The 13770-nt window shown below is 40.0% G+C and overlaps 1 protein-coding gene across 1 annotated transcript in view; it reads right to left on the bottom strand.

Annotated features, from left to right (window-relative positions):
- ADAMTS18 (ADAM metallopeptidase with thrombospondin type 1 motif 18) overlaps positions 1 to 13770 on the bottom strand; it is a 101480-nt gene that overhangs the window by 69472 nt on the left and 18238 nt on the right. The window lies entirely within an intron of this gene.

Raw genomic sequence — 13770 nt, 5'->3', positions numbered from 1 at the left:
AGAAAGATCTGGAAAGCTTCCAACATTTTTCAGAAGAAAATTCCAAAGGAAGTCCAAAGGAAGCAAACAAGTCTAAAGAGGAATGAAGTAGCAGGTTGTGCATACTTATTCTCCTATGCAAGGAAAAGAGAGAACTCCTCCTCCTCCTCCTCCTCCTCCTCCAAAGCTGAACTCTCAGATCCCAGTCTAAAAATGTTTCACCCATCAGGGGTACTTTTGGAGAGTTCTTGCTCACGAGGAAACCCTTTTCTCACAAGGAATTCTGTCTTCATTCTCTTTATTTATTTTATATATATCAAATTTGTCACTGCCCATCTCATTAAAAAACTATACTGGGTGGTTTACAGAAAAGGTAAAATCAATTAAAATACAATATAAAACAATCTTAAATAAGTAATTAATAAATTCCAAGAACTGATGGCATTGGTGAGTAGCTCAGGGAAAGTCATCAGGGCACCAGCCGCCCCCAGGGTTGGTTAAAACTCTTCTTGCCCCACGCAAACTGACAGAGCCAGGTCTTAAGTCTTTTCTGGAAAGCCGGGAAGGTAGGGGCTGGCCACACATCTGGGGGAGAATATTCCAAAGGGTGGGGGCAACAGCAGAGAAGACTCTCCTCCTGGGCCCCGCCAGCTAACATTCTCTGATTGACGGGGTCCACAACATGCCCTCTCTGCCTGACTGGGTGGGATGGGTTGATGTGATGGGGGTGAGACAGTCCCTCAACTAACCTGAACCCATGCCAGGTAGGAATCTTAACCTATCACTGCTTCATTTGGCAGCTAACTCTCTCTGAATCCTCTGATGCCTTTGTTCTAGAGTTGTGTAAATTCAATGCAATACTTCACTGTCTAATGAAGCGTCAAGCAAAGCATCCTTTCAAAGCTGCTTTGTGAAGCAACCGTGAAATCCTTGCTTCTAAGACTGAAGGCAGCATCCATATTGCTTCACTTCAGTCTTCATGGTACTTTCTCCTGAAGAGCTTGTACTACCAGACACAGCTGAGAGGAGACTTGTCCTGCAGCCTTGGCTGAAAAAGTCTTCCATCCATGAAGCTCCATACAGGAAACTGCACAGTGGGTGCTAGAGAGACTTCTTAGATAAATACTGTAATAACCATGCTAAGAAATCTTCCAAGTTGGGCAGCCCCAGTGTGGCCATGGGGAATTTCACAGCATTCCTGGGAATCAGTAAGCCTAGAGCTATCTTGATGAATGTTGTGGATGACACTGAAGGTACCAGCCTGGAGTACCTTCAGCATACAGTATGTTGATGACTTCCAGGCTGGCTACCATTATCAGTTGTAGGCTATCTAAAGCCATACAACCAAGAAGCACTTCAGCCCACAGGAGAGAAAGTTGGTAGGCGCTTCCATCACAGCTTTGGTCTGAAGCAATGAGGTAAACTGAGTGGCATCTTGACTTCAGCAAAGTGAAGCACATCTATGTTACTACTATGTTCAGCTTCTGTTTCAGAACCACAAGGAGATCTAGATCCTTCCATCTGGGGACTTCTAGTATCTCCCAAACCAATAGGTCTGATTAGGATCCTGTTCCTACTATATAGCCTCATCTGCCAAGCTACAGCTAAAGTTTGAGAGGCACTGCATTGCCCAACATAAATGTTTAACAATACATATGAAATGCTTCAATTAAATTCAGTATCTGGATTTAAAGAGCAACTACACTGGCTGGGATAGAAAATCAATGGAACAATATTTGAACCTCAGCCACAGAACCAGGGGAGTCTGAAATAATTTAGTGCATGCTAGTACATCTAAATCCACAGCCACCAATAAACTTTCCATTTTAAAAATGCTGCATGCAAGCAAAGGCCTGAAGTTTTTATTTTTATTTTTTATTTAAGTATGAGGACCCACTTTTGTGCATTTAGTCAGAAGGCCTTTAGGGGAGATGAATGTTCATGGCATAATGTTATAAATGAAGGCAGTTGCTAGCCGAATTGTCCTTTCCCTACACCCCATCCATTCCTTCCACAAAGCTTGGCAAGGAAGTATTATCAGCCATCTTTAACCAACAGAGCCCCCTTTCCTGTGCTGAAACTGAAGGCTCCTGGTTTATCTACCCTACATCAGTTTCACTGTCTAGCTTCTAAAGGTCTACTTTTAGGTCATACATCAGAGGCATGAAAGAAGATCAGAAGAGAGGAGGGAACTGAAAAATGTGCATACATTTGATTCTGGGAATAACAAAGGTTTAGCATCTTTGCAAATCAATCCAAAAAATGTATTTGCTCACATAGTCCCAATTTTTAGAAATGAGTGTGCCAAAGTCTATCCCACAAATTTTCAACACTAATATTTTGATTTCTGCTCTACAATTGCTTCTATTTTTCTCATAGCTAAATAAATATTCTGCCAGTCCTGTGTGCTTTACAAAAAAGTATAGTGACCATGTGCAGTTTCTTGTATTAAACTCACTTAAACCCTAGAGCCATCATGACTGATGTGGTACCATGCAATTTTTTTCCTCTTTGAAACAGAGATTTGCTGATTTTCTAAATTATTTTCAGGATGCTGGAGAATTACTTTCATATTTCTCTTGGTGTTTGTTTATCAGCCAATTCGACTGCTGAATCAGCTGCACTTTGATTGCATCAATGATCTAATCACGAACTCTTTTATCGTGTTCCATCCATTACTGATGGATGTATTCTGTTGTATTATATATGTAACTTTACTACTGGGCTGCTATTGATATTGTTTTCTCCATCATTCTGAAGCCTTCCTGGCTGTCCCAACTTCCTATTCTAAAGAACCCCAATGAGAGTTCCTTCCTATGAGATTTAATCAAAGCTATAAGCATTTATCAACTGGGTTTATAAATATTTGCACATCTTAGTTGGGTCTCCCAAGATGATTCTCGGCAGGAACAAGAGAAACAAAGGACCATGTTCTCCACTACTTCTAAAACTGTGCTGGCAGGTTTGGACGTCTTGAAGAGATAGCTTCTTGTCCTAGTTTGTTTTAAATAAACTAATTCAAAAGTTGTGGACAGAAGAATTAGCTATGCCAGCTCCCTAAAACACTTTCCTGCAATGCTACCAGTACACTTCATTAACAGATTTTAGTTAAAAAAAACTGCTTTCTTTAAGCATTTTCACAAAAGAGGTGAAATTTCTCTCTGCCAATGGAGGGGACCCCTGTTCCATCCAACTCTGTTATGGGAAGAATATTCTCTTAAATATAGAGTTTTGGGGTTCCAGCAGAACTGTTTAGGGTCCATTTCACAAAATAAAAAAATTGCATTATGCAGCTATAAAAATTCTTTGGTATGTACCTCTCCCTTTCCCTCTCTCTCACACACACACAAAATGAAAAAAGAAAAATAAAAGCCATCTCCTTACTGGTATTAGTATATCCAGCTTCCTGGACTTTAAAGAGCTGACATGATCTTTATCAAGGTCAGCACCATCACAATTTTTGTTAATCACTTAGCAGCTTCTGTTGGGGAGGGAGGGAGGGAGGGAGGAAGGAAGGAAGGAAGGAAGGATGGATTTGTCTATCATGCCTGAAGAGTTGCTGTCAATCAAACTACACAATACTGGCCTACATGAACTAATGGTCTGATTCAGTAAAAAGCAGCTTGATATGTTTATATGGATATTACGCAGATGTAAATTCTTGGCCAACAACAACAGCCTGCTTGTGGGCTTTCCTGCAGCATCAAGCAGAGCTATTTGGAATAAGATAAAGGATTAAATGGATTCCCAATCTCATCCAAAGGGCTGTCTTTACATTTTTAAATGAGCGATGATGTGATAGCCATAGTCAGAACTTGCATCAGCATCTAGTGTTCTTGGGCAACTGTCCAGACCTCAATGCTCTGAAAGAACCTACTGTTGATGCCTAAACTGAGTCCTCCTTCATTTATTTTTGCTAGCTCGTACTTCAAGGAAAGGCTCAGCTCCTATCTAGCCATCCTTTTAATTAACCACCATCCCTCTGAAGCAGACTGCTATAGAATTCTGTGGAAAAAATTAAGGACAGACACCTATGGCCAGTGTGGTTGAGCCAGGCAAGCCTAACAGGGATCTGTGGAGTCCTTGGGGTTCTCTGAGCTTGGTTGTTTTCTTGCAAACGTTTCATTACCTGGCTAGGTAACATCTTCAGTGCTAGAAGGGAGTGGGGTTTGCTCTCTGTTTATATACTGTGGCATGCTTTGCCAGTGCTGGTGGGGTTGGGGGTTTTGTTTTATTTTTTCCTCTGGTAGTTCCTTGATTAGGGTATTGTTTACTGCTCGATTGTATGTTTGGTGATAATCTTGGTGTTAATCTCTGCTTATCTGGGTGATGATTGCTGGTGAGGAGATGTTCTGGTCTTTTGTTTTCCTTTCTATTGTCTCTTCTGTATAGTGTGTAGAAGTTGCTTATCTCTATGTGCCTGTTGATGGCTGCCTTGTCTGAATACCAACTTTCCAAGAATTCCCTTGCATTTTTCAATTTAGCTTTAGATTTGGGTAACAACATGTTTGCAAGAAAACAACCAAGCTCAGAGAACCCCAAGGACTCCACAGTTCAACCCTGAGCTACATATATTCTCTTCTATTGGTAACAGGGATCCTTGACAAGATGACAAAGCCAAGGGCCCCTCCCTCCCTCCCTCCTTTCTTTCTTTCTTTCTTTCTTTCTTTCTTTCTTTCTTTCTTTCTTTCTTTCTTTTTCTTATTTCTGTGGTTTGGTAGAGACTTAAGGGTGAGAAGCATGTGCCTTCCAAAGGTTTCCTGTTCCCACTCTCACATTTTAAAAATGGCAAACATTATGATGTGGTGGCTTTGGGGAGGTCATTAGGATTAGGAACTGGAGTATTTTATCTTCTAGAGGTCTCCCATTCTCATTCTAATCCATTTTTGGGAACGGGAAGGATCACAGGGTCAGAACTGCAACTTTTTGCCACCCAGTTTCAGTGGCATTGATCTTGCAGTACTGGCGAGCCAAAATGGGCCACAAGACACACGGGCAGCATGCAGATTGCAGGACACCAACCCCTTTAATAAAATCCCAATAAATTCTCTTTTCAGAAGAAATCAGATAAACCTCGCAACCATATTTTCTTTTTATCTCATATTAATTTTGTTGTCTCAAATGACACTGTCAGCAAAAAGAGTTCCTCACTCTACTGAATATATCGGTAGCCCTTGAACCAGCATTTTACACTGGAATCAGACAAAGCTATCCCAGCCAGGAAGAAAAAAATATATATATTAATGTTTATGATTTAAGTCATCAGGACACCATCTGATCTCATCTTGATATCCAGTATTCTACAACGAAAACAGATCACTTACTGATTTGCCTATCTCTTAATAAGGGACAGGAAAAAAAGAGAAACAAAAAACAGTAAATCTGTTTTTTATTTTGCCATTTAAAGGATTTCCAACATCTGAAATTATTCCTACAGGATTCATTTCCTAACTGATTCGAACCATATGGAAAAGAATTGCCTGCATTTCCCTTTTAAAAATCAACCCATGGTAGAGCCTTAGCAGTAATTTTGCTATTTCATATCATATTGGTAGACCAAGATTTTCAGAAATGTATTAGGAATTTTGTTCTGGTTAGGGCTGACCAGCAATAATAATAATAAAAAAAAAGTTTAGGCGATTTATTGTTGCCTGTTGATCTGCATATGAACAATGGCTCAGTTTAGATACACGTTTGAGATATGGAAAAGGGGAAACTCCTTAACATACAAAGAAGGTTATTGCAATTTTCCTCTATTTGAATTTTCCCCAAGGCCTTGGGTTAAAGTGAGTGGCAGGTCGTATATGTTTTATTGTTTTCAAATAGTTGTTCTTCTCCCAGTTGTTTGGGGTTTTAATTGCATTTTAGGATTGGTTTTCTTGTACATTGCCCAGAGTCATGGGGGGGAGGGGTATACATTTAATATAAATAAATAAATGTCCTTCATGAATCTTGCCACCATTGTATTAACATGCCAAAGTTATAGTCATGAGAAAGCAAGAAGCATGTTTCTAATTTTCCACCTAATTTAAATTTGTCCTTGCTGATTGAAATTGATCTCTGTTGATTCATCAACAATTAATCATTTACAGTCGTGTCATCACTTGCATGCTTAACCTTTGAAGATGGTGGTATCATGTATTAAACGCAGGACAGGACACAAGCCACAGCTGCCATAGAGGATGGCACAACTGGACTGCAAAGATTGCCCTTCCCCAACAGTTTACATTTCCCCCTCTTATTCTGAAAAGTCTAATAGGAGGAAGACTTTTGAATGCAGTGTCCAACCACTTGGGATGTTGTCAAGAGAACTTCATGGATGTGTTCATGAAGTCCTCAGCAGTTGAGTTGAACTTGGAAGAGACTTTGCATTTGAGTACATCTGGCAGGCTGCAAACTGTTGGAGAGAGGACTCTACTATGGAAGACAAAACATTCATATATGCACACCCACATGCACTCACCTCTTAACCATCTGGTCGCTCACTAATTACAAGAAAAGCCTACCCATGAGAGTTTCACTGAAATTCTGTTCTCTTTTGGAAAGATATACAAGTGTATTTTCTTTCTATCAACTTGAACAACTCAGCCAAATGTAGAGAAATTATCTCTACAATGTTAAACTTTATTCATGTTGTAATTGCCTACATGAGCATATAACAGGGGTGTGTCTGTTATGTAGTGTGTAATGTTTGAAGGCAGCTGAAGAATTCACATCTCAATTATTTAAAAAATTACTTGCCCACGTTGCATTAAAAAAAAAAAAACAAGAACCATTTCCCTCTCTGTATTACACCAGGTATGCATGAATTTCATACATGTGAACATCAGTTTCATGACACATTAATCAAATTACAAGGAACAGCTCATCGAAATGCATTTAGGACTGACCAGAAATGGACAATCCTGATGCAATTCCTGAACTACAATTTGGAGCAAGATGAAATTCCATACTCAGGATAGAAGAGGACAATCAGACCAATGGGGTGAGCTCTATATGAAACAAATCAAGTTAACTAGCTCTGAATTTCAGCAGTAAATCTCTCCTAAGCTCCATTACACACCAAACCAAGGGAGGCCAAAGAGTAAACTAGACAACTTGTGGGAGTTCTGTAATCAGATCTACCCTGATGTTCCCTTTCTTCTTCAAAGACAAGCTGGATCAAGGATGTTGCATGGGTGAAAGGGGAATTCCATCACTGTCCCTTTTAAATTGCTTCTTCCAAATGCTGCTATTGGTTTCTTCCCAGTGAGTAGGGATGTAACACTAACTGTGGAAGGTCACAAACTCACATGCCCAGCAAGTACATTTCTTTTCTGTTACGTAGACCCAAAAGATCTTTTATATTCCGAAGATTTGATACCGACTTTAAAAACGGCATTACAGAAAGGACATTCAGGGCAAACGATCCATTAATAAAATATCACAAATAACTTTATAGGACAAGACCGAAATCTTAGGCACAGGTAGAATATGGGAATTGAACCCACTGGAATTTATATATGATTACAAAATGTTCAACTATATGCTGATTTTGTGATGGTGGGGATTTTTAGACAGCTGCAATGCAACATTTAGTCTTCAATGAAAATGCATGCACTCTTTCAAAAAAAGTGTTGTCATTTAAACTGCCTGGATGAAAGTATGAACATCAACAAAGGAAAGGAAGTACTCAGTCCCTAGCTGATGATTTTCTGACCTCCTGTCAGAAACAGGAGCAACATTTGAAAGCCTCACTACCACCTCATTCAATTGTCTTGAGCAGATCAAATCCACCAGTTGCTCATCAGCTTTGACAAGTGACGCCAATAGCCCTGAGCTGAAAAGCAAGTTCTAGAGCTCTGCCTTCTAGGGTCTTTAGTTTGGGGGTTCAAAAATTTGGACAATCAGATTTACTACCATTTAATGGTCTGGATTTTTGGCAGGCCAGATCTGAGACTTGATGCTCTTCTCTCTACCAACCCATAGCCAATGAAAAATGGCTGGGTTGGTGTCAAAAGTCTAGGTCAGGAAAATGGGTTCATCATTCTTCAGTACTACATATCCCATACTTTGAAAGGTGTCTCCCATAGAAGCTTTTTTTTTTTTTTTTTTGTATTACAACTCCACTATCTTAAGTTTGCTTCTTCCTCTAGAGGTTCTACATACAGAAATCTTGTCCTAGTCCAGATCAGTGTAGTTGCCTTCTCTCATTCTAAAGTCTTACAGCTCTTCTCTCTCTAAACAAGCTTGTTTGTCATCCCTTCTCATAGCTCTTCTAATCACAACCTAGACTCACTCCTCGGTCACCAGCTGTTCCTTCAAGCTTTGGTTTCAGAGGAACATATTCTGGTAAAGGCATATCACTGTGGATTAGATAGACTTTTGTATAGATATAGTGGGTTTCTTATGTTCCTATACCCTCCTGCAAACTTGTGATATTTAGTAAAAAAAAATAAATTAAATACATGCAGAATTGGTAAGGCAATGGATGGATTGTGAAACTTGGTTTGAAAGAAAATTAAAAGGCAAGCATCTGAGTATAAATACAGCAGTTTTGCAAAAGTAGCAAATCTAAACAAAAAATAGCTTTGCAAACTACTTTTTTTAAAATTCCTAAACAGCTGGCTGGTTACAGAGCATATGTGGGAATATGCATGTTACAGAGTGTATGCAGGGACATGCACATATTTCACATAAGGGCATGTAATTTTTAAATACCAAGTGTTGAGCAGGCTTGTACATTGTAATATTTCCTTCCCTTGCTCTCTCCCTAAATGGAAGGAAAATGAAACTTCAAATGATCATTTTGTTCTCTAGCTACAAGCCGGCTTATGCTTGGTGCCATAAGACTGAAGTTCTATTTCTACCATTTAACAATTTAAATAAACAAACAAGGTAGCAAAAATCAACTTCCCTTCTAACTATTCAGATAAGAATAGAGAGTCAAAGGGGGAACTAAATAGAATCTTTGTGTTGCGGACAGTTCAGTAGATCTTTGGAAAACATCTCCAGAACTTCCGATTCCATTGTACAAAGGCAATGATGCAGTTGTTTCATTCATTTCCTGGGTTTTGGGTTGTTGTTTTTTTTTGGTTAAAGCATACATTGTTTCCGTTGGTTTTGTATATGTTTAACTATTTCATTGATATCCCCCATACCGTGAGATCTCTTTGAAAAGTAAAATGCAGAAATAAAGAATCCATGCTTCTCCCGATGTGATATCTCCCCTCCTTTTAAAATGTTTTTACAACCCCTCACCCATCCTCCCCACACTACAGATTTGCCCAGAGCACAGTTTGAACACAAGGTGTTAATTATAACCATCCTCCCAACTTAGGCTGTTCTAAAAAAGCTCACCATAGTTGGATCTGGTTCGCAGTTGGATGGATGACACCGAAAATTGCAGAGCTGTAAATTAGCCTAGGAAGTCAAACACAATCCACAAGAAGGCATTGGCAATCTTACTTTTATACCGTTCCGAAGAAAATTACAGGAATGTAGCCATGAAGTCTAAAGGAGTCCAGTTCAGTTCAAAAGAAATGTTACCTTTACTGACTTCTCACCAGAAATGGTACCTCTAGCTGTTTTTATGACCGCTGGAATAACCAGATGTTTTTCCAAAATGTACCATATTTATTTATTTCTTAAACTTGTCCCTGCCCATCTCCCCCCAATGGGGACACTGGGCAGCTTACAACATATTAAAACAATAAATAAATATACAGTTAATATTTATAAGAGGACACATTTACAAAGAATAAAAGGAAAAGGAAAAATCCAGGAGGCCGATGGAAGCAACACCAGGCCTCTAGAGGGCTAGCCAACCCCATATCTGATGATCTCCCTCCCCACCCCAGGACAGATGGCAGAGCCAGGTCTTTAAGTCCCTCTGAAAGGCCGGAAGTGAGGGGGGCCCGTCTCACCTCCAGGGGCAAGATGTTCCAAAGAGCGGGGGCTACAGCAGAGAAGGCCCGCCTTCTGGACCCCGCTAGTCAGAGTTCTTTTGCCGAGGGGGTCCGGAGCATGCCATCTCTATGTGATCGGGTGGGACGGGTTGAAATTGTGGGGGAGAGGCAGTTCCGCAGGTAGCCTGGTCCCATGCCATGTAGGGCTTTCAAGGTGATAACCAACACCTTGAATTGGACCTGGAAGCAAACCGGTACCCAATGCAGCTCACGGAGCAATGGTGTTATATGGGTCCTTCTTTGGACCCCAAAAATAGCTCACGCCTATAGCTATACAGCCTATAGTTCTACTCTTCTGAGATGTTTGCACATCTTGCATCCTCACCATTGCACAGGTTTCAAGTTCTAAGATACCTTAGATACCTTGCACAAAACCTTGCCCAAAAACTCATCAGTAGTGGGGGGAAAAAAGACTAACTGTTATCCTGTTGGTTTTTATCCATGGAAAGGGAAGAAAGCACCATCTTTCTATAGCAGGCCACCAAACCCATATTCCAATTCAAGCCAGATTTCTGCAAGTGCAGGATAAAAGTCTGAATGCTTCATTCACAACGGCAGTTCCAAACTGCACTGCAAAGCAAAGGGGAAGCCAGGGGATTAGGATAGCAATTCCCTAATGCTTTGCTTGTCGGTCCATGAAAGAAGGCAGCAGGATACTTTTCCTATGTCTGAACTGCAACCTATGCAGCAGCAAGTAACAATGATGAAAGGTTAAAATATAGGTGAGTGATAGGAACATTTTGTCAGATGTGGGGAGAGGGATAGTCACTCACAGGAAAAACCAAAGGGCTAATCCAGTCATTTGCAAAATAAACTTAAAGTTCATGCAACTTCCTCTTCCTTCTCCTCCTCCCTCTCTCTCTCTCTCTCTCTCTCTCTCACACACACACACACACGCACACACACACAAACAGAAGGAGTACTGCCCAAGAAAATTAACCTCAGCAGCCGAAGCAAACTCCATTTCATTTCCATAATGTTATTACTCTTTGTGCTTTGCTACGAGTTCAGAACTTCCAAAGGAGAAGTGAATTTCCCACATGTGAAGAATGGTATTAGTCATGAGATGGCCACGGGAGGTGCATCCCTTTTATTTTACCATCGTTTCTTTAGCGCTCTGCAGCCTCCCTGGCTTTTCTTGCTTCCATTTCATCTCAAGGGAAGATATTGGGAGGGGTCACCTCTCATAGGGTTTCTTCAAAATAGGAAGTGTGGGCAGCCAGGGAGGCTTCAGAGCAAGGCAAACCTGTGTCACAGAGAAAAGCAGTAGTACCGTGTGCCCCTTGCAACAATCGCATAAGCTCAGAAACACCATCTGTATATATTTAAAAGCAATTCTCATCCTGGGGGAAAAAAACAGAAAGACCGAAATCTCCTGCAGAGTAGGAAAATCTTTCAGAACAACAAAAAAAAATGCCTTACAAATGATGAAAATGGTGAACTCCATGGTCACCATTGTTTAATTCACCTTTGATTTTTACTCAAATCTTCAGATGAACAGCTGAAGGTCAGAAGCAGAGGCCATTGATATTCTGGAATCTGCTACCTCATGCTTTCAGTAGACAAATGGGAATCTCTGACATTCCTTAAACCATTACAATCCCTCCAAAAGTACTTACTGTATTAAAACCACCACCACCACCACCACCAGTGGAGACAATTATAGCATCTTTTCTTCATCTTCCCATTATTTGATTAAAATAAGTCTATTTGGCATGTCTGTGGGAGTCAGCAGGGGAAGAGATAGTAAATGTCATTCTTTCCCACCAACTGCCCATTTAAGAGATTCTTGGCCCATCTGAATCCCATCCTAATATAACAGGTGATAAAGTGTTCAATTTAATTCCTTGTTGGCTACAATTCAAGTTTTGTTAACTCTGAATTCCAGAAGAGTTGTATTTCTACTGAACATCAAGGTTTCTTCTTTATCCACAAGTTTTGGTTTTTTTTTTTGGTCCCACTCTACTGAGAAGTCTAGAGAACCATTTTAACTTTTAGATCTATAACAAACAGATAGAGACATCCACATAATGTCCAGATTTTAATAGCAAAGTATGTTATGACAACTGTATCATCATTTTCTGCTAAAACTAACAGGATCTTGGACCAAAACCTTAAGGTTATAAAACCAGCTTCATGGGTTTTTGCTAAGCTACAAGTTTTCTGTTCTTATAGACAGACAGAAAGTTGTCATAAAAGCATTGCAGGTAAACACAGAAGATATGCAGGAACCAAAGAAACAAATATGTAGCTATTTTGGCCTCTTTAGCTTGAAATAGCTTGAAACACCATTTTAAAAAGGGGCAGTGTTTTCAGCCACATCACAAATGGCACTCTCTGAAGACCTTGGGATTAAAAAAATAAGTTGACCACCCCTACGTATAAGGCCAAAACAAATCAAGGAGAATCCAAAGCCTTATGAGAAGGGGCTGGTCAGAAATACTAGGCTATTCTGGACAAATAAATTTGAATGATTATAAAATTACTTCCTCTGACCTCATGAATGATCTCAAGTTGTAAAAACAAAATGTGAGAGCATCTGTGGACCTGCCACCTACAAATGCTTTCTCTCAATTCCATATGGGGTAGAATCTCTTATAGTGCTCAATGTTGAAGGAAATGCATTTCCCACCTGCTCTAGGGCACGTCTATCTGGCGCTGACAATAATCAAGGTTCTTCTCGATGAGCTTTTCCATCATTCAAGTGCAGCTTCTTTGAGGATCACAGCCCAATTATTTTAAAAAATGATCCATTTACCCCCACACATGATGTGCTTCCAATTCCAGCACCCCATATAAAATCAGCTACATGCTGTGACTTTGCAGGCACATGCACTTGGTTGAGGAAGGCTGTCTTGCAAACTGTCATTGTGTGAAGATCATTTGTCATCTGGAAAACAGATCCAACATTGGCAGAAACTTAAAGGCTGCAGTCATAGAGGAAATTAAAAGAGTTACATGGGAACTAGGAAGGACTCCCATCTCCACCCCAACTTTTTTTTTTCAGATGTTTATAAACAAGTCTGGGCTGAGAAGTCAAAGAAAAGGCAAAGAGAACCAAGATCGTTAACGTTTTCATGCCATATGGCAGGCATGTATTAGATTTTGCTTGTTTTGTTTCAAGCTTATGAATATCATTTCTTGATGAAAACCTTTGGAGAATGGAAGGTTTCCAAAGTTTAATGCCTAGAACAGCTTGTTCCCAAAAGATGGTCTCAAGGACCACCAATAAACTGGCATGTTTTTTTATCAGCCTAGAAAAGATCATGGACCAGAGACAAGAAGAGTCACTTAAGGATGCTCTGAATATTTTCTTAATTTATCAATTTAAATTAATGACAGTTTTAAGCTATAACTTACAGCTTTAAGCTATAAACTACAGCTCTGAACTGTAACAAGGAGTGGGACGGCTCAGCTCCATAGTTTTGGTCACTGGCAAAGCAGAATCATATCTTAACCATAATTTCAACTACGATGAGGATTTGCAAAAGGTACCAAGAATAGGGGATGCACTGCATGGCAACAGAGGAATTTATAAGAATAACGAAGCATCAGGTCAAAAGTTAATTTAGTCCAGTGTTCTGGGACAAGAAGTGGCCAACCAGATCTATCTGAGAAACACAGTTATGTGTACAATTCAGACATACAGTAAAACATAACTACTGTAGATCAGAATTGGGGGGGGGGGCAGAGTCCATCCCACATGGGAGAGAGGAATGTGCAGACCTGAAGCAAATCTGGAGGAAATATTTGTGCACCACCAATAAAGTGCACAAAAGGAGAACACAGTTCTGTATGCAATGCACACTTGCTGATTTACATGCATTAGATGCAGATTTGGAAA

The sequence above is a fragment of the Python bivittatus genome, unplaced genomic scaffold, assembly GCF_059951505.1.
Source record: "Python bivittatus isolate LINGU-HERP-01145 unplaced genomic scaffold, Pbiv_v1 ctg000190_np1212, whole genome shotgun sequence".
In the NCBI taxonomy this organism is placed as follows: Eukaryota; Metazoa; Chordata; class Lepidosauria; order Squamata; family Pythonidae; genus Python; species Python bivittatus.
This window is presented reverse-complemented; position numbering and strand designations above follow the sequence as displayed.